We start from the raw sequence: 22,402 nt of genomic DNA on the forward strand, positions 1-22,402 counted from the left end.
ATTTGGGTTATTAGCAAATGCATCTGCAAAACTAAAGACATTCCCATCAGCCTCAACTGTACTTTGTGTTTAGTACTAATTAGCAAATTTTAGCATGCTAATACACAAAGCTAAGAAAAGTGGACGTGGTAAACATTACGCATGCTAAACATCAGCATGCTGACATCAGCATTTAGCTCAAAATACAGCCCTAAAGCTACCAGCATGGCTGTAGATCAGTGATACTCAACATATAGCCATGGACCAAATGTGGCCCATGATAGGGTGCCATTCTCCAACTCACAACATAAAGAACATTGATTCACACCTGAATATTTTCTTTCTGCTCTTTGAATGTGGACAAAAAGGCATTAAAATAAAGTTTGCTTGGGGTGACTTCACCTGGTAGAGAGTACGCTCTGAGTCTTTTGCAGTGGTCCAGGTTCCAGCCTGTGTCCCTCTGTGCATGTCATCTCCCCTCTCTCTCCAAGCTCTTCTGTCTGACTAGCTGTCCTATCAGTAAAGCACAAAAAATACTTGTTAAAAAATAGTGCTGGTTTATTTATTTATTTATTTTAAGTGCAAGAAGAGTATCGCTCGGAGCCCCCCACAATGCACTTTGCCCTGAATGTCTTTGACCCTGTGTACACCTGACCTTTGCTGAGCTGCTGCAACTGGACTTCACTCTTTGCAAAGATAAGTGAGGACAGTAAGCCTGGAGAGGCTGAACACTGTTTTTTTTTTTGTTTTTTTTTTTAAATATTATTGATGTTTGTTAATTAACTGGCCCCTGGCCTCCTGTCATTTTGCAAAGGTGGCTAAGTAAAGGATAAGTAAAGGTTAAATGAGAGATAAATAAATAAATCCACAATGGAAATAAGTGCTTGACATTTTTGAAATTGTGTGTGATTTCATATCCTCCCCAAAATGTCAACTAACTTTACTAAAAAACATCGGTCCACCATTATGCATCACATTAGATCAGAACTCAATAAGTCATTTTGTTTTTAATTACAGGTTCCTCAGAATTATTAGCTTGTAGAATAATAACTGGATGCCAACATCTCATCACAATACAATAATCCACCAGTTGCAACAGCAGAATATAAATCATAAAAAACTGAAGAGCTGTCAAATCTATCTATACTATATTTATTGCTGGTAATATTTGTGAATGTGAAATTGCAGACTGTGTCGAATCTGCCCTCAGGCTGTGAAGAGAAAAATGATTTTAACGAGGACCTCTGACAGCTGGTGGAGTTTTTTTAAAGTGTCATTTACACAGTTTTCATTTGCCTTGAGATATCAAAGCCATTGGAAACACAGTGAAGAATGCTTACAGATTAAAAATAAAAACATTTGAGTGGTAATATGCTTTTGTTATCAAGTCCCTGTTATCATCTAACACATTGGTTCCTGATCCCCCTAGGGGTCACCAAAGGGGGGTCTCTAGCCTTTCTTGATATTCAAGGATGAGAGAAAACTTTAAAAAAAAAAAAAAAAAAAATAGAAATAAACACAGTAAGCCTGCATCTTAGCATTTCATTCATTTCTGTAAAGACAACTAAATGTAATTGTTATTTTTGAAGTTTAGATTATTATGTAGACCTGAACACAAGCTATATACATGGAGCCTTCACTCTCTGCTAAACAGCCTCGTCTTGCATTTGATAAGAAAACAGTTAAAACAACCTAATATAATAGAATAATAACCAGGCATCAGGGAGAGGACAATACTGAATTAGTCAAAAAAAGAGACCTACTGACCTTTTGAAACCTGAATTGACATCACTTTTCTTGTGTTGTGTTCAGACGCTGTTTACAAGCATTTAAAGCTTTAAAACCTGATCAAATTGACTGATTTATTTAGAAAACATGAGCAACTTGGCAATAAATGTCCCACAAATTGCAAGAAATAAGTAAAGGATGAAAAAAAATTACAACATTTTGCTTTTCTTGCCTTAATAAGTTTTTAAAAAACTATATTCATAATTTCATGTTTAAAATTATATCACAAAAAACATATACGTTATATAATTTTGTTTTTTATGTAACTTTCTTTTAACATTTTACTAATACCTCGCAAATTTAGGGGGCATTTCTTAAGATGTTCATTGTCTTCTTCCCATGTTTTTGAAAGAAGACAAGCCAATTTTCTCAGGTTTCAAATGTGTATGAATGCTTGATAGAAAATAAACAACACAGAGAATCAGTTAGTATAAATATCAGGAGAACTCATCTCTGATGTAAGGTATAATCATCCAAATCACTGTTTTGCAGTTATTGCACTCACTATTTAGGTTAATTATACAGTTTATTAGTTGTTTGGTACTGTTATTGTTATGCATTAAATGTAGTTTTGTCAGGTGTCGTCCATTTACTCAGTGATAAAAAAAAAAGGAGCCCCTTAAGGGGAAAGATTGGGAACCACTGTTAACAGTTGAAAAATCCACAAGGGTTTGGGTCCCACTTTTAGCAGCCCTGAGCGAGTGCTAAAGCAGCTACCAACTTCTCCTTTTTGTTTTCTGTTTTGGTCCAGTGACAGCCCACCAAGACGCCTCCTGGCACTCCAGCTGGCTGCTCAGCTATTGTGCAGGAGTAATGGCCACGAGGTTCCTGTTAGCTGTGCGATATACTCCGGGTTTCTCCCCCGATCTGTGGACTCCCTGCGCGGCCACTGAACCGTTTTGAAATCATGGCCTCTGATACTGGAGAGGTATCAGGGAATATTGCAGCAGATTGATGCTGAGGCAGGCAGACAGGGAGAGGCAGATGGACACACACACAAACAAACACACTCACATACGTGCACACACAGACCCACACTGCTATGAGTGAAAGCGTGACTGTGACAGTTCTGCTGTGGGGTTATCAGTGGCCAACAGAGCATGCCCAGACACACACGTACACAAACACACATATATATAACCCCCAACACACACACACACACAATCCTGAGGGCTCTCTAGTCACTGTTATGTACAGTCAGAGTCTGATGGGAGCAGACTTTGCCTTTTTCCTTGCCTGCCATCATCTCTCCTCAGCCTCTTTTATTCACCGTCTTGTACCTCTTTGCCCCCTCCGCTCTCCCGTCATCCACACATCTACCTCTTATCTTACAGCCCCCCTTTCACCTCCCCCTCTACCTCTCCTCCCCTTCTGATCCATATTATCCTCTTAAGTAAAACACCCCAATTATTCTTCCCCCGTCATCGGAAACTATACTGCTGAGGTCACACAGACAGACAGACGCGCCCTGTGAGCGCATGCATGAGCATAGGTGCCCGCGTGGATGCTGGCGAGGCAAATATGGGTGTCATCATCTGAGAGATCATACCGCATGAGCGGGAGTGTCTGTCTGGCTGCCTCCCTTAGATTTTTCTCTCACTCTCTCTCTGCAATAACAGTTTCACACTCCCTTCCCCTCTCCACTGGGAGACAAACATTAAAGAGCTTTCTCATAATGAGGGAAACTACAGAGAAAAGACCTAAACTACACACACACTCACACAACCATGCATGCACACACACACACACGGGCATGGTGCACGCACACGCACGCAGAAACGTGTCCCATAGTTACGTAAAGGTTACGTAAAAGGCATGAATATTAAAAGGAATGCTAGTGCTTGGCTGTCATTAAAAGTGTACGTACAGTTGTGAGTGTGTGTGTGTGTGTGTGTGTGGGGGGGGGTTGTGTGTGTGTGTGTGTGTGTGGGGAGGGGGTTGTGTGTGTGTGTGTGTGTGTGTGTGTGTGTGTGTGTGTGTGTGTGTGTGTGTGTGTACACACGCGCATACATTCATGTGTCTGACCGTCATTAAAATACCTAATATTTTATGAAGGAGCTGGATGGAGGAGATCCTGCTATTAAATTAGAACTGGTAATGCAGGGGTGGGAACTCCTGTGAGGCTGTTAAGTTATTGACGAGCTCATCCTGAAGCATCCTGCAGTCACTGATGCACTTAAACTGAGTTTGCAATAGTAATAATAACTACAAATTTTATTTTGATGGCACTTTAAACCATGAAGGCATGAAAACAAGACATTTTTAAATATCTAACCCCTTATGTGGGGATATGACTGCAATACTTTCGTCTTTTGAGATTGTCACGGTGTCATATTTGCCGAGCAAAGGCCCAATTTACACCTGTTGATCTGTGTCTGGATATGATATCTGGCTTCCTTAAGACCGAGTACATAGGATTTTGGAAAATATATCAAGTGGCAACCTCCGGGGCTGAAAAATGAAGCCAATGTGGTAGTGCCAAAAACTGCAGTTCTTTTAATGGCCACATGAGGCTGGCTCCAAAACAGAGTCAATCCCAATAGACCCCCATGTAAAAATGCTCAACTTTACAGCAGAAAAGATTGAAAAAATAGTTTCGGTGTCTATAGCTAATTTCAACATTTATGACAACTGCACAGGGGTGAATTTTTATAGAATTCACTCGCTTACATTTTATTAAGGCCCAAAGTTGCACATATTGAAGGGTGGGCTGCTTTGAGTGACAGGTTGTCTACCAATCGTGTCCTCGCTCCTACACAGCACCAACCTCTGACCCAATATGCTAACTTCTGGCTCCAAAAAAAACATGGTGGCGACAGCTGAAATGCCATACTTGAGGCTCAAAGCAGGAGTCAACAAACTAGTGAGTGACGTCATGATAGCTAGGTCCATTTCTTATACAGGTTATGGGATATATTGGCTAAGGACGAGATTTATGCCTTAGCCAGATTCATTGAAAATGCATGGACATTTCACCAGAAAACACTGTATCTGGTATAATTATCTATTATTGGTTTGTATATTATGAAATGCTCCTTGTATAATATACATTTTGTTCTGTGGATGTATTAGAAAGGGCTATGCAACCATCTTTGTATTTTTATTTATTTATTTTTTATATTGTTATCATCAGTGTCTTATAAGCCCATATAGGCTCGGCACAATTAAGTGCATAACACTTAAATAAACTAATCAATCAATCAATCAATCAATCATATTGGCAGAGATATAATATAATATAATATAATATAATATAATATAATATAATATAATATAACAATGTTTTCTTTCGTGTTTTATTCACTGAAGATTAAGAATCGTTTAAGTTTTGGTATCTTAGAATGAGCCATTTATGTCTACACAGGAAGTGGATCCCTGTCAATGCAGCCCGCAATGTTGCAACACCAACATTTCCAAAGTAGCCCAGAACAGACAAACCAAACGCTGGCTCTAGATAAGGCCGCTCCTGTTTTTGCATTGGCCACCATAGTTAGCAGCCCTTAGTGATAATCAAACAACATCACAAAAACACTGATTTTTAACCGGAAACTGCTTTATTCAGTGTTTTACTGGTTTAAATCACAAGATCCATTTGTTTTAGAGAGTAGGAGACTTCTGCAGATAATTCGGCTCCTGGTAAAAACCTCCTGAACATCTGAATCTTAAGTTATCAGAGAAAAACGCGAGCACACTTAAGCAGGTGCTTGGCTAGCAGCCTGTCGGCAACAAGCCAAAAAGCATTGGAGTAACATAGATTTGTGACGTGAAACTGCTTTATTCAGTGCTTTTACCAGTTTTAAAAAGCTGGTCTTCTTGTTTTGGAGAGAAGAAGACCTATGTGGATAATTCAGCTCCTTGTTAAAACTTTCTGAACAATGAACGCTGAAACAGTCGTGACTGTGAGTTCATGCTTGGCACATGGGAGAAGCTTCAGCTGGTTGCAATCTGCAGTTCACCGCTAGATGCCACTAAATTCTACAAACTGCTGCTGTAACACCTATTAGTAAGCATTTAGGTCATCACAATCCTTTCCTGCATTGTGAGCGGATCCTAATATGCAAATTAGATCGACAGGCGTGCCAAACTTGTCGGCGAACACGTCCCAAATCACGGGAAGCGTTGCCATGGACAAGCGTCATTCATTTTTTAAATCATGTTTTGCAAGATAAGACATCCTAACTACTGCATCTACTTGTAGCTTGTGAGGTGTCCCAGATGTTTTCTTTCATTAACACTACACTAAATTTTGTCCCCAAAAACCCCTTGTCTGTCTGGTTTCACTAATACTGGATCAACATTGTGTACTCTGTGTTTGGCATAAACAAGCAGCTGCATGCTGGTGAGTCAGTCATAGCAACAATGAGCCGTGCAGCCAAATATTCCTCAAACCCTTCATGGACTTTTATTTTGAAATCTGGGGGGGATTCTGGTGGGACGTTTCGAAAGCAACCAAACATGTCAGGCTGCAGTCTGGGGAAATGTGTATAAAAAGATTCACTGATCAAATAAAAATCAAAATAAAAATAATTCTTGGATTGGAATATATTTAGGAGTTGGAACCACCTAATACAGAATACTGGATATATGATATTGTTACAGTGTGAAAAAATATGACATCAACAACCTTGAGGGTACACAAGGAGAATGAAAAGCGGAAAACTGGATGTTAAGGTGTTAAAAAATATCCTCTTGGTAGGGAAGAGGAGTCTTTTTAAGTGGATTTTTATGGTATGAATTCACTGTTGTAAAAAGTTCTATAATGAGGCAACTCACATAAAAATAATGTTGTATTCTCTAAATTTCATTTATTTGGTTCCAAATATTTATGATTTTATTAATATTATGAATTTTAACTACACACTGTAATGAGGATCAGCTGAATGTAAGCTGCAAGCAGCTCACGCCTTCAATAAAACATGAGCTCATTCTGAAAGGTATGATACCATAATATTTACAGTTATCACAATGGTGCTTGTTCTCTTTAGCAATGCAGAGTGCAGTCGAGGGACAGACTTCTCTCCGTCTTTTGGGAGCCACGCCGACTTGTAAGATATAATACAAACAGACACTTTAGCTGTACTATAAACAGACGTGCTTTTTTTTTCAGTAGGTGTTGTTCCCACAGCTCATTGTGTTTGCTCTTACCAGACTCTTGTAACGGCCAACACTGACGGAGCGAATATAAAAAATAAAAGAACGGAGGGTTAATGAGGTTCAGGTGCCGCTCCTCATCTCTTTCCACCTCCCAGCCACAGCTCCGACCCGCCCCCGCCTGCTGCACCCACCTCAACGCCAACTAGAGTTCAAACTGCCCTGAAAACACCAGAGAGCGGGGAGTTTGTGCAGTGAGGCAGAGAAAAAACAGACCTCTATTTTTATCGCCTGCTTCAAACAAAAGTATCACTGCTACAAAAGAAGTTAGTGCAACACTTTGAATGCATGTACCCTCTGAATATACTACTTTAACCTTTGTCCTTTTTTTGTAGACTATGACCATGATTTTGCCAATTTTAGTCAAATCTGGAAGTCAGAGGACCCTCACCAACCTCAAAATCCAACATGCCTGCTCCGGGCATCAACACTAGCTGCACTTTTTTATTTTTTATTAGCACATCTGTTGTAGTTGTATCTCATTAAAACAGTTCTTTACACAGTTACTGTCCAACTTCTATCAGTGGACGTGTTGCTACAGTGTATGTATGAGCAAAATTCAGCCTATTGCGTAGTTATCGCCTGGTATTGCTAACAACATATTGGTTTTTTCAACTTGTTGTACTGGAACGCAGTCAACTCGGGTGTAACATCGTTCCCAGCTCTGACCTCCAACTGCCGAGGTAAATAGAACGCAGCAGAACTTATTAGCCTGGCATTGCTCATCTATTATTTTAATTATCTGCAGTGGACAAGGATGGATGGCTGCTAAATAAACAGTTGGAAACTCCATTTCTGCAGATTTATGTTATGCTTGTTCGCTGAATGTGTCAATAAATTACCAGGATAACCTCTTTTACTTGCAGGGAGGAAGTTTGGGGTGGTGGATGGGTCAAACAATACATGACACTCCCCAAGGAAGCTGATGTTCAGGACTGTGTGAAATATAGACTGTATAAATAATGAACATCGCTATTGTGACATCACTCATTGGTTTTGTTTTCGAAGTTTGGAGTTTGGCGTTTGGGGTGCCCCCATGTTTGTTTTTTGAAGCCAGAAGTGACGATATTTGGACAAGGGAGTGAAGCCGTGGAGGAGCGAGGGCTGGAGTTTTAACCGAGACATTGCTTTGTTGTATTTCCGGCTGTGATGGCTTACTTCTTTTCATATATTCTCTTGTCTTGTCTGTTTTTCCTGCCACAGAGCAGCTCTTCAGATCCAGACGCTGCCCTGCTGTAACTTCTTTCCTGCCTTCAACCATCTCCTGACCTCCCCCGCCTACCTGCACACATGTTCCCACTTTCTGCTCATCTGCCCTGCAGTAGATACTCACCAGAAACATTTCTACTCATTCTTTGCCAGATTGTCTTTCCAGCCTTTTGCCCTTCCTGCCTGCCTGACCTTGACTGCATGACCCCCTGCCTGAACACTGGACTTAGCCTGACCCTGTTTTGGAAAAGTTTCTCTGTTTTGGCCTGCCTGGTTTTGACTTTTGTCTATTTTTTGACCATTAATAAAGCTGAACTTTTACCAAACCTGCTTGTTTCTGAGTTCTTTATTTGGGCTCAAACCTATTTCCCTACTGAACCTTTTACTAACATGGGCGAATTATGAGACAGTGGGCCCCTGGGCATGGACATGCAGAGGGCCCCACCCCCTCTCCTACATAGAAGAGAGACACACAGACTTTGTGATGTTTAGCCTCTTTTTGTTGCTGTTTTGCCTCTCTTTGTAGTCCATAAGCACATTTGTTTTGTTTCTCTTTGTGGTAATGTTCTGTTTCTTTGAGATGTTGTGTTTGTTTTGTGCTCATTTTGTGTCTCTGTGCGGTCATTTTGAGTTTTCTGTAGTTGCTTTGCATCGAATTGTATTAATGATGTGCATCTTTGTGGTTCATTTGTGTCTCTTTAGATTCATTTTGAACCTCTTTGTAGTAACTTTGCATCTCGTTGTGGTCATTTTTATTTCTCTTTGGGGTCATTTTGAGTCTTTTTTTTTGGCTTTTTGCCTTTATTCAGATAGGACAGTTCAAGTAAGAAGGGGGAAAGAGAAAGGGGATGACATGCAGCAAAAGGCCAAGCCCGGAATCAAACCTGCGGCCGCTGCAGCGAGGACTTAACCTCTGTACATGGGGCTCCTGCTCTACCAACTGAGCTACTGGGCACAACAGTTTTGAGTCTTTTTGTAGCAGCTTTGCATGACTTTGTTGTCATTTTATGGTCAATTTGAGTCTCCCTATAGTTTTGTGTCTCTGTTGTTAGTTTCTTTGCGTCTTGTTGTAGTTATTTTATGTATCTTTGCAGTTCATTTGTCACTTTTTTAAGTCATTTTGAGCCCCTAGTAGTGATTTTGAGTCTCCTTGTAGTTGTTTTACATCATCCTATAGTCATTTTGTCTTTCTTTGGGGTCATTTGCAGTCTTTTTTGTTGCTGCTTTGCATCTCTTCATAGACATTTTGTGCCTCCTTGTAGATGTATTACATCTATTTGTGGTAGTTTTGGGTCTCTCTCTCTTGTTTTAAGTCTCTTTGGAGTCATTTTGCATCTAGTAATTCTGAATCTCCTTGTAGTTGTTTTGTGTCTTTGCAGTTGCTTGAACCTCTTTGTGCTCATTGTGAGTCTCTTTTAAGTTATTTTGTATCTATTAGTGGTCCTTTTCTGTTTCTTTATGGTCACTTATTTCTTTATGACACTTGGGGTTACCACTAAATGTCACACCTGACACTTTGGGCTCCTGGTCCTGTCCTCAGTTATCCACCCATGAATACATGAACAGGTTATGTAGCAGGTAAGCTTGCCTTATTATGTTGAAAGTGATGGCTCAGCAGGTTTAGTTAATCAGATTTATAGCTGCTAATATCACCAGTGTAATGTAAGAAGCTAATCAGGAACTGACTCTTTCAACAGTTGCTGCTAATCAATAGTGGAAGTATATTTTGGTAAAACTTTCTAATATATCAGCTCAAATACTGTTTATAAAGCAACAGTTAAAAATTTATGGAGTCTTTCCAAAAAAGGGCACACAGTATTTACTCAAACTGAAATGTCACATTATTTCGTCTCCTCATTCAGAGCTTCCAAACGGCATATTGGCTGCACTGCTGTGTGTTAAACGCACAGACAGCGGAGCGAGAGATGATATTTAATGCTAAGATGCTTTCTGGAAACTGAGCCAAGGACACTGAAGGAAACCACAAGTTGCGCTGCTAAGTGGATTGTCACGCTCAGATAAAGAAAATGAAAGTCCAGTCCGGTTGCGGGTGGACCGAGCTCACCCCGTCAAGATCAAGTGTAAACAGGTGCTCGGTGTCCAATTCGGCTTTTTTTTTTAGTACACTGTTTGATCTTGAGCGAAAGAGAACGATTTCAAGTGCGCGCCTTTAAAAAGAGAGAGAGGCAGATGGAAAGGGGGGGAGAGCGAGTGCACGGTTCAGTGTTTCTACGAGGCTGGAATGAGAGACGGAGCTGGAAGGCAGTCAGCTGTAATGCAGCAATAATCGAGTGGAGAGAAATAGAGGTTGAACAGGTAACACTGGGAGATGTTGGAAGCTGAGCAAAAGTAGCTTCAGAAACCAACTCTCACATGACAACTGGTAAAACTGTGAATGTGTGTGTTTGTGTGTGTGCAATTACTTGAATGTCACAGACTCTGCAGAGCTGCTGCTGCTGCATTTACAATGCAACATTTAAAAAGCCCTTCTGGGTTGGAATAAGTTGAACAGGGCAGCACATTCTGCTCTGCTGAGTCTGCTCAGCTGTTCTTTCGGGTAGTTTTCAGCGTATTTATTAGATTCAACAATTGGGTATCTGCAGCCGTCTAACCTCATGCGAAGTCGTGGGGGTAATCTTACTTATAATTGCAAATTCACCGTCATAAGAAGTTTTGTCGAGCTTGAAAAATGCAGAATAGAGACCGGTGCAGCATTTGGTTCAGATCTTGGTGGCTTAATATACTTTGAAATGATTTACCGCAGCATCTTCAACCGCTGCAGTCAACATCAGCAGTGCCCCCGGTCTCCCATCGTCTCTCATCATCACGGGAATGAGTGAAATTCATTTTGCCATCAACTGTCCACATGTGGCTGAAGTATACGAGAGCTGTTTCTATAGAGGCAGAAACAGTGGGGGAGAGGCAGAAGAAGAACGTCCTGTGGAGTGACGGAATGAAAGAGGAAAATAAAAATGAGGGCAAACACAGCAGACTCCAGATAGCATTCCCAAACAGAGGTTTTACACCTCCCAAAAACACCTACGGCGTCACTCTAATTCCTCTTTTCTCATCAAAACAACGCTGTAATCACGACTTATATCATTTTACTTATATGATTACATTTTTACATGCGGAAACAAGCTGATTAAATAATTAGTAAATCAACAGAACATTAAAAGCTAATCGTTTAATTCATTTATTATGCAACAATGCCAAATGCTAGCTGGTTCCAGCCTTTCTATTGTGAGTCTTTTCTGATTTTCTCTGAATGATTGTAAATGAAATATCCTTGGGTTGGTTATAGGAAATTGTGACACTATTTTCTGACATTTTTCAGACTAAACCAGTGCTTCTCAAACCTACTCAAGACCTTAAGTGGAACTAAAGTTGGATGAATCTGTTCTGTCACGTCAATAAACAAACAGAGTGCTTCCACGCCAGAAAAGCAATCAGTATTCAGGGTAGCAAGTATCTTTCAGAGAGCAAAATAAAATACAAGATGGACTGATGTTTGACTGAGAGGAAAAGAAAAACAGGTGACGATCATTAAGAAGAGATGTCGGACCATGGTAAAACAGTCATACCTGAAGTCAGGAGAGAACCTGAAGACAACACACGAAGATGCTGATGTTGTGTTCAGACCCAGTAAAAATATGTACAGTCATCCAGCAAAAAAGCTGAATATGTTTAATGCAACTCCATTTACCAAGGTGCTATATTGGCCAATATGCAAGTGCATCCGTGTGATCATTGTGACACGTTCAAATTGCTCATTTTGCCTGACAACAGCCCTAAACAGTATTCAATTTATTATCATATAAGGAGTCTGTCCACCAAAATACGGTCTTTATTACAAGCAGCTTATTCCGACCCAACGTGACATTTATTATGTGGCGACCTCTTGTGACCTTCTTTAGCCCCGCCCCTCTTTGCTCTATGGTCCAATAACAGTTAAGCAAGCTCACGTAACATCACATAAAATCACATGATCACATAAAATCTACATAAAAGTTAATAAGACAAAACCAAAACCACTGCAACTCCGAGCTACGAGGACTTGCTGCCACTCAGTGTGGCGTATGTATTAGTCATACGTCACATTATTTTACATTTTTTAAGCAACAAACATACTTTTTTAAAACCCAAACCATGATCTTTATTCTTAACCCTTTGAAATCTGAGCAAATTGGTTTGATGTCTTTCAAAAACATGGTGAGAAGGTAACAAAAAACTTAAGACATTATTTGAAAAAAAAAGTTAAAAAGTAACCTAGAAATAAGTACAAATAAAGTAAAAAAAAGAGAGAAAATCACCTTAAAATGCTGAAATTCAATCTATTTCACTACATTTTTTTCTGTGACATAATTTTAACAATGAAATTCTAATAATTAAAAATATAGTTTTCTGGACATTTTTCTCAATTTTATGGATAATTTTCTAATAATCCTTCCCTGTGTTTGACAACATTATTGTAGGTAATTTTCTTGTCCCTTTAAACTAATTTCTTACCAGGTCATTGTCTTTCTTCTCCATGTTTTTGAAAGAAATCAAAGCACTTTGCTCAGTTTTCAAAGTGTTAAATAACTTGTGAAGGCAGCACAGGGAAACTGATGTTGATCCAGGTTTCAAAGGGTTAACCTAAGGACGAAGTTTTGGTCCAAGTGAGACCATTTCACAGCCACCTGTTTAAAACAGTGACTTTTAATGCTCATACGATCTTTTCTGTCGTTTATATGACATCGGTTGGGGGGTCAATTTTAGGAAAAGCTTGTGTGGATTGTATTAGAGGGTAGGAGCAAAAAAAAAAATCTAATCATCAATGATCAATCGATTATTAACAATGCTGCTGATTAAATTCCTGCCAACAAATGACTAATCAATTTGTCAAGTAGTCATTTCAGCTCTAGTTACATTACACATCAGCTACGCCACTAAATGACATCTTTTCTCTTCCAAAGAGAAGAATGAGAGGACCGCCGGACTAAATAATGACTCTATTAATCGAAGACTAATTAACAGATTAATCCATACTGAAAATAATAGTTTGCTACAGCACAGCACTTGATCATTAGGAAACTGACAAAGGGGGCATTCAATATCAAGATTTCAATATTCAGATTCAGGATTCAATCAGGTCACATGAATGGATGAATCACATATTTGTGAGTGAACTGCCAGGAAAGAGTCGCTTGAGGAGGAAATTTAGCCGCACAGCAGCAGCAGCGGGTCGCGTAACACTCAGCTCATGAACTGTGAACACTTCCAGCCTCTGGGTTGTGTTTGCTATTGTGGCCCCCGATCCCATTGTCCCACCATTGTTAATGATAATGTCAGCAGTGACTGGTGTGTGAGGTGTGTGTGTGTGTGCATTACAGTGTGTTTGCAGAGCGTAAAAGCCTTTGTGTGCACTGTGTCAGTGCGCATCAGAGCAGTGTGTATCAGAGCAGTATGTGTGTGTGTGTGTGTGTGTGTGTATGACCAGAGGTGACCCAGTGGTGTCCCTGCTGGTCCGGAGCAGGGATAACACCCTCTGGAGGCGACGCTCATTAATCATCCCATTCAAACACACAGAAACGCAATCCATCCTCCCATCCTCTCCTCCTCCTGCTCCTCCTTCCCTCTCCTCCTCTTCCTCCGCACCAACTCTCCGTAATGGGGTCACTGCTCCCATTTAACAGAGACAGACAGAGGAGAGAGAAAGGGAAAGGGATGGAGTGAAGATGAGGGGGGGCATAGTAAAAACGAATTGAGATTAAATAAGAAGTAACGAAGGGGGAAGGACAGCGAGGGAGGCAGAAATAATAAAAAGAGGGGGAGGGATATGAGGGGAGAGGAGAGGAGAGGAGAGGAAGGGAATAATTACAGAGGGAGGTGTTTGAAAGCAGGAGCGATTAAGAGGAGAGGGAGGGGTAATACAGTAAGGAAGAATAAGTAAAGAGGGGAAAAATGTGCTGAAAAACAGTAAAAGTCTTTCCCCCTGATTAATGTCGCACAAGAGAGAAGCAAAACATTGTGTTCTTTGGAAATGTGGAGAAGAATCTTTGGAATATGCTGCTGTGGGGACCCAGCACTAATTATGTGACTGTGTGTGTGTGTGTGTGTGTGTGTGTGTGTGTGTGTATGTGTGTGTGTGTATGTGTGATTCATTCTTGTGCTGGAGGACAAGCATGTGTACATAACCAGCATGCACAGAGATGCACAAAAGCTGGTGGAGACACATAGACACACACACAAATGCACACACACAAGCTAGCGAGCAATGCCAGGGGACCTCGGTAGAACTAGGTTCCTCCTCCTGCTGCATTATTCTCTTTGGAATGTTGTTTTTATTTCCTGGTTCGAAACTGTGGTGCATCGCCCCCGGTTATCCGGCATCGTACACACACACACACACACACACACACACACACACACACACACACACACACACACACACACACACACACACACACACACACACACACACACACACACACACTGGAATGCTTCACTCATCCTCGTCCCAGAACCACTTTCGAGAAAACAGCCTCTGACAGATGCCCCAAACAAAAAGGAAACTGGAGGCCAAAAAAACATCTGAGCTTGACAAAAAAAAAGGCGTCACTTTTTCTCCTTCACCGTGCCCTCAAAAATAACAAGTTCATTCTATAGCCTGGTGGACAGGAACCCCCGAGAAACATTGACATCCCTCTGCTTTTAAAGCAAAAGTTCAATAATTTGGGAAATGTGTTTTGAACATAGAGTTAGATGAGAAGACTGATAGCAGCACTCTCGTGTCTGTGGTAAGCATGTTGCTATGGCCAGAAGCTAGTTAGCTTAGCACAAAAACTGAAAACAAGGGCAAATGGCCAGCCTGGTTTTGCCCTACAGTAAAAACAAAACAAAAAAATCCACGTACCAGCAGCTCCACCGTGCAGTAATTGACATGTTAAAGCGAAAGTTCACCCAAAAATCAAAAAACAATTTTTTCTCTTAGCTGTAGTGCTATTTATCCATCTAAATTGTTGCAGAGTGCTGGAAATGTCTGTCTTCTCTCGGATATAATGGAAACAGATGGCAGTTGGCTTGTGGTGCTCAAAGCACCAGAAATTCATTTGAAAAAGTTGACATCAATGTCTCTTTCCAAAAATCATGACCCATATACTCATGATAACCCACAGACCTTGTTGTAAGCAGTTTCATGAAGAAACTATTGTCTTTCTTTTAAACTACATTCGTTAACCAAATCACCCCACAGAAGAAAGCTAGAGGCTCATGACAGCATGAGACATAAATTAATGGCCTCCTTTTTCCTTTAGCTTTAACGTTAGGTAGCTCAGTGGTGTTAGGTGAGGTAGCAGTAGATGCGCGCAGTGATATACATCAAAACGATCGAAACTGATCAATACCACTACAGGTGAAAGGAAAGATGTGTATTTTTGATCCTGAGGGGAACTGTTCCTTTAAGGTTCTCAAACTGTAAAAAAAATAAAATAAAAATAGGGAGGCGTAAGCGAGTTCAAGGGGGATGTAAAGGGAGAGATGTGAGGCTCATGTAATGATACTGAGGTAAAAGGGACAGGTGCATGCAGGTATTCTAAAAAACAACAGGAAGTTAGTTAATGTAGTTTGGCCTGCTGATTTGGCCCGCTTATCAACACTGTCAACAGTTGGAGCTGCAGCAGAGGGTCTAACACGCAGCTCATGGAGGCAATTAAGGCACTTTAAACCCCCCGTTAGAGTCTGATTGCTGCAATTTGTGTCAAAAATAGCACCCAGTCATAACTCAGTCAAATCTGAACACTCAGACGTGATGAACATATTTATAGATTCAGCGTGACGTACACTTCCAGACGATATCATTATCTCAGATGTTCTAGTAAATGTCCATAAATCAGCTTAAAGGTCACAGCAAAAACACGCTCCTTATATAACTCCAGAACTTGACTAACAATCTTTTGGGTTTTCTTTTGAAATCCAGTTGTCTCTGCACTCAGAAGTAAACTGTAAACATAACCTGCTCATAGCTTATTTTGCATACTTTAAATGATGCTGAAATCTGAGCTTTAGCGATATTGTTAATCACAGAAAAAGAAGAGAGTAGAAATGGACATCCCCATTCAAATCAACAGAGCTTGATGGTCAGGGTGGCGGCTATTTTTATTTGCAAAAAAGTAATGTACAACTGTAACCCGCTAACTTGCGTATTAACTGATTTGCTGTCAGTCACATGCATCGAAAGCATGGGAAAGTGTCTTTTGTGCACTATCTCTGTTGATTATAGGCTCACACTATAATGGACATCAACAAGAGACAGAAAAAAGGAAAATGCTAGCTAAGGGCTTGTGGTAGGTGAGTTAGAGTCTCCCAGGATAGCAAAGGCATGACCCGCTCTTCGCTGCCTCACGGCCCTGACACACCAAGCTGATGGCAGGCCATTTGTCAATGTTGGGCCACTGGTGAGCATCCGTTGCCCTAGTCGCTGCAGTGTAACCTACCCCGTTGGCCCTTGTTGGCGCTACATGCCTCTTTTCCACTTATTCAGCATTGGCGACTGTGATTCTTGATGACAAATAAAATCGCTGTGATTGGCACTTTAGGGGCTCACCAGAAGTGAGGAAAGTAAACAAAGGTCAAGAGGGAATGAGATCAAGCAGAAATGTTTCCTGATGGTTTGCGTTGTCATTCACTGGCACATTGTAAATCTGCTTTGTTCTTTAAACATTAAACTAGCCATTTCCTAGGATGTAAGTGGCTCCAGAGACAGCAGCAACAGAAAGCTTATTGATCCGACGGGGAGTCAGGATGGTCCGGGATCAGATCCCTGGTACATAAAGGATCAAATGCAGGTTCGGTTTGACTGGAGAGGATTTGATACTACTAGGTATTGAGTTATTTTGATCAATACCCTGAAGGAGTACCTTTACCGAGCTCTAGTATCAATCTCCTCATCTGATTCTCCACCAAAAAGCGAATAAGCCAATTCCCAGAATATCGAACTATTCCTTTAAAGTGCTGCGGTTGGAGGAAAGATCATGGCTGTTCCTTGTAGTCATAGTGATCCCACCCAACTCAGAGCAGAGAGGTCTGGGCATTTGGTGTCGACTCAGAAAGCTCCGTCTGCCAGAGACGAGGAAGCTAATTTATATAAGAATGGGATGGAGATTAAGACCTCTGAGGGTATTATGGATTTGGGGAATTAAGCATAATGGATTTCATGTAGGGCTTTCTTTTACGAGTCCCCCGTTGGAGAGAGGTACGCAGTCTTGAGAGCAGATCTGATTCATTCCACGGCTGGAGAACTGGCACATGCACGCACCAACCGGTTCTCATTCAATAAAAAAAATAAACACATGCACACACACATGCATTCCTTTTCTTATATTCCTGTAAACAGCAGCTCTCTGGGATGAGCCATGGCTCCTAAACGGTCTGAACTAAAATGCCTTTTGTCATCCCCAAGTGTATATTTATGAAGATTTTACACTTCCATTTCACACTGCCCTGGTTTTTTGAAATGTGGATTGGTGGAAATCATCAAAACGACAAACAAATGAAAAGCACAATATGCCAAAAACACTGCACAACAGTTTGTAATACTCGCAGACAGGATTTTAAAACTCTGGAAAGTTGTCACAGCGGCAGCTATTTTATCTTTCGTCATGCCGATTGCAAGGTTAACCGTAGCAATGCGGCATTCATGTTACAAAGTAAGCCAACAGGAATAAAATCAGTCCACATTTTTTTGTAAACAGCCTTAAAATTTGTCTCCCCTTGACAGATTCTGAAGACTGACTGTTCAAAGTCTGAGGGGTGAACACAATGATGTACAATTTCATGCAATCCAGAGCAACAACATCACAAACTATGGCTTCAAAAATTAACGCAAAAAAATAATTAACTGCAGGTTCAGATTGTGTACGGGTGCAGCATATAAATATTACTATGAAACATTAAATGATACTATTAATTATTCCTCCAAATTGTATTAAAAATGCAATTTTACAGTGTACAATGCATACTGATGATTTGTTCCTGTCTTGCTTCATTGCGCGCGCACACACACACACACACACACACACACAAAACTCTGTAGAGTAAAACAGATAAGAATATACTCAGATGATGCCTGTAACCTTGTGTTTTTCATCATATTCTCCTTATATCAAGGGTAACCAATGAGTTGTATTAATTTATCAAACAAATGTTTTACAGTTCTGATTGTTTTAAAACTGGTTTGCCAAATAAATAAGTATTCCACTGTTGATAATGTGGTCTTTTCATGAAACTGGGCTGTCTATGCAGTCAACAGACATTGCAAATACATTTTAAGTCAGTGCTACATGACCAGAGAAAACAGAATAAAAGGACTGTGGCATTCACGTTTGCTCAAGAGGTAGAAAACCTACAACTACCAGAATGCACTGCACCACAGTGGACCAATAAACGCTCTTGCTGGTGGGTGATTTAATGTGAGTGTGCCCTGTTTTCCACAGGAAACAGTATGGGGGCTGGCTGATGGCAAACAATGTCATATAAAAGTTAAACAGTACGCTAAAATGAATAGATCCAGTCTATGGTTATGACTGATGTTCAAAGCAAATGTAGAATACTATACAGGCACACAGCAGGGACTGTATTTTAGCAGTATTAGTGCAACAATTAATAGCTTATAGTTATGAAAATGTTAATTTGGATTTACTGGTTGGGCTAAGCATGGATAGGTGGTTAAAAGAGGAGGACAGGACAGAGGAGAAAGATAAAAAAAGAGAAACTAGAGAGCTGAAAAGTCAATAAACAAAGCTACACCTGACCCCCTATCAGTCTATTCAGGTGTCTATTGAAAGATCCCAAGTTTATCACTAACAAAATTATTGTTGGAGTCGTAAGTAAAAGTAGAGGGACGCAGCAAAACATCCAACCACCAAGCCTTAACGGTGGCAGAATTTCAAAAACATAATCGCTCTCAGGCACTAAATCCAAACACTAACTGAAGCCTAAATCATTCATTATCCACCAGGGAAGGAATGGCAAAACATACAAAATGCTTTCATCCAATAAATGCACAGAAAATCGCATTGTGTCGTACCTAACAACGCCCCTTTACTTCTTCTAGATTCACTATAAACCACAGCCTCTCATGGCTCATTCCTTAATTGACATATTGCCACCTTATAAGTTGATACTGATTGTTGATATGGCAAACAGTTTCTTATTAACACATCCAGCAGACACTGGAAGACATCAGCATTCATTTGCAGTCCTGCTTCTGGCCACCTGATGACTGTCTTCGGTCTAATAACTCTGATCTCACAGGAAATATCTGTTCTTCAGCTGCTAAATGCTCCATAGTGTTCATTAGCTCGTCAATAACCTTGTCAATGTGATCTCATCTCTATCCGTCATATTTTGTCATATTTTAGGCAGATGCCCCATGTGTCATTATATATAATCATGCTAGGAGCTTGATTTTATATATATATATATATATAATGCACAGGATCATCAGTAGCCTCACTTCACTGGAGAAAACCTGCGCTGAGACTATATACTCACACCTGGTACATCATTTACTGTTTAGCCTTGTAAATGTTTAATACTGGAGTAGTCATCTTCCTTGGATGCTATGAAATGCCAACTCCTTACTGACGCTGGGAATCGGCAGCTGTTAAACTTGCCCTGCCGATGACTAAACAACTTATATGCTACGTTCAAAAATGGAACTTGATGTGGAGGCGATGTTCCTCTGTGATGCCGACTTCGATGCGACTTTAGGTGCTGTCTGAGTAATGATGTTGGGGGCAGCTTTTTGCACTTTGGCACAAATTTTTCTCACAAACAGCTCATACATTTTCCTATAAAAAATGAATGCACCCAGATTCATCCCTATCCCATGTATTTTGAAAGGCTGTGATGATGTGACCAATATTCTGATGGGAGTAAACAAGTTTTGAGCAGTGAGGGAGCATACTACTGTGGTGGTCACTAACTCAACACCAGACTTTTCCCCAAGACTTTCCCATAGAGACGTGTGTTTGGAACAGTGTGAACTTTAAGCCATTTTAAGGTACACCATGTTTCATTTTCTAAACCTTATCACACTATGTGTACTTGTCTAAACCTAGAGACACCCAGCCATGTTGCTTTTCCTAACCATCACAATTGTATCTTTTACTGCATAATAATAATCTCCATAACTGTACATTAACCCTCTGACACTTAAACACATTGGTTTGCAATGTGTAACTTAACAAGACATGGCCCAAAAATGTACAAATTAATACAAACAAGAAAATTACCTTTGAAAGCGCTGAAATGAATAAATAATAATATATTTTGTAACATTATTTTAAATAATAGAACACTATAAATATAAATATAGTTTTCTGGACATTTTTCTCTATTTTCTTTTTACAGAATTCTCTAATAATCATCCCAAACAAATTTAAAGTGATCCTCCTGTCACATATTACCAGTTTCTTGCAAAATGTGGTACATTTCTTGTCAAGTTGGTCATTGCCTTTTATCCCATGTTTTCAAAAGAAATTGAACCATTTTGCTCAGGTTTCAAAGGGTCAAGTAGCTTGTGAAAGGCGAAAAGCATCTGAATGCAGCACAAGAAAACAGATGTTAATCCAGGTTTCAAAGGGTTACAGACGTAACTTTTCTTGTGGGGCACAAGTGTCGAAGGCTACTGGGAACAAAATTCAGCCCTGGCATTTTTCCTGTGGACCATCCCACTGCTACACACCAACCCAACACAGGACCCAGATACACTGAATCAAAGCCAGCACAGCACAGACATACATTCAAGCCAGCAAGCACAATAAACAGACAGAAATCACCTGTATCTCATCAACACAGGGTTTACAACACAGGACCAAGGTACACTAAATGAGTTCATTAACACAGCATAGGTATTCACCTGCATCTCAATGGGATTAAGGGACACTCAAAGCTAATAATACAGTAACCACGGGATCATGTATTGCGAAATGAACCCCAGGAGGATGCTTTGCAGAGAAGTCCTACATCACCGCAGGTCCCACATTGATTTAAAAATGATTTATAGCTGGCGTTAAACGTCTTATCAGTACTGAATCCATAGCAACGGCCCGCTGTTCATAGCAACGGCCTGCTATTGGTAAATAACAGGTCGTATAATTTATTTAAAACAGATTTTACAGCGCAGATAGACTTAAATAGAGATAAGTCACCTCAGTGGTACAGCTTTTGTAATGGTAGCACTGCTGCTAACTGGCTATCTCTGTTAGCCGTCACTACAGGAGCTTGTTTGGCACTGGCGGTATCACCTGATGAGAAGTTGTCCCGTGGCTCGTCCTCCTCTTCTTGGCCTGTAATGTTACTCCGCTGGTATCAGCCTGGTTCTGTCCACACTCTGTCCTTGTCATTGTTTTACGTTAGCTTTAAGTCCTCGGCTCGACCGTGTTCACCGGTGTCATCTGTCCGCCGTCTCATCGTGCAGCCGGCAGACTGTTGTTATTATCGCTGCTAACGAAGATTTTCGACGCTAACATCCGGCAGCACCCGCCTCGAGTATTTTTTTTTCTTTTTTTCTGAACCATATCTGCTCCCCTTTTCGTCTTGGGCTCCGTTTTCCATCTTATTTATGTTTTATAACAGTTTTTCCACTCATCTATATGCCTAGATTTACTTCCTGCTTGACCTCTGACTTTACGTGATGGACCGATCCACTTGAGGCTGTGGGGGGAGGTGCCAACGGCCGCTACCACTGAACCTGCCTTACATAGGTAGACTACTTACATTTGGGCTGTCTCAGCATCAAGTGGGCCGCTGTTGGCAGATCTGTCTTTCTGGGGTTTTTTTCTCCCTACAGTTTTTTTCAACATTGCTGGTGGCAGCCCTGTGGCCCACAAGGTGGACCGGCCCATCTGGCATTTACCAGATCAGCCAGTCCAGTCTATTAGGTGCTTATTTGTTGAATATCATATGAACTGTTGTGCATGTATTTTCATATACTATCATAGGTACTCCTTTTTGAGAATATGCTGCTTGACACAGAGGGGCCACAGTTATTGGATTGTATATAATTGGTTAGGAAAAGATTGTGGCTGATGTCAGTTGACTAAAATGACTTAAAAACCCACAACCAAATAGCTAAGCATTGTCTTTTGAGTTCTCATTGGACACCAATACCGGTGTCCTTGGTCAAAGTCCTTTGCCTGTTGGACCCATCCACCTCCCATCCCCGCTCAGTGCACTTTTGTGCTGCTTACATTAAGTCCGTTGCTCCGACCGTCTTTACTGACAGGAT

At 40.7% G+C, this 22,402-nt stretch overlaps 1 long non-coding RNA gene across 1 annotated transcript in view; it reads right to left on the minus strand.

The window, feature by feature from the left end:
• Positions 1 to 21,988, minus strand: part of LOC148187435 (uncharacterized) — a 34,157-nt gene extending 12,169 nt beyond the window's left edge. The window contains exons 1-2 of the long non-coding RNA XR_015778678.1: positions 21,420 to 21,988; positions 382 to 492 (exon numbers count right to left, since the gene is read on the minus strand). This is a non-coding gene — a long non-coding RNA (uncharacterized LOC148187435). The remainder of the gene's footprint in view (positions 1 to 381; positions 493 to 21,419) is intronic.
• Between the last annotated feature and the right edge of the window lie 414 nt (positions 21,989 to 22,402).

The sequence above is a fragment of the Plectropomus leopardus genome, chromosome 14 (assembly GCF_026936395.1).
Source record: "Plectropomus leopardus strain MGB_pleo_1.0 chromosome 14, ASM2693639v1, whole genome shotgun sequence".
NCBI lineage: Eukaryota > Metazoa > Chordata > Actinopteri > Perciformes > Serranidae > Plectropomus > Plectropomus leopardus.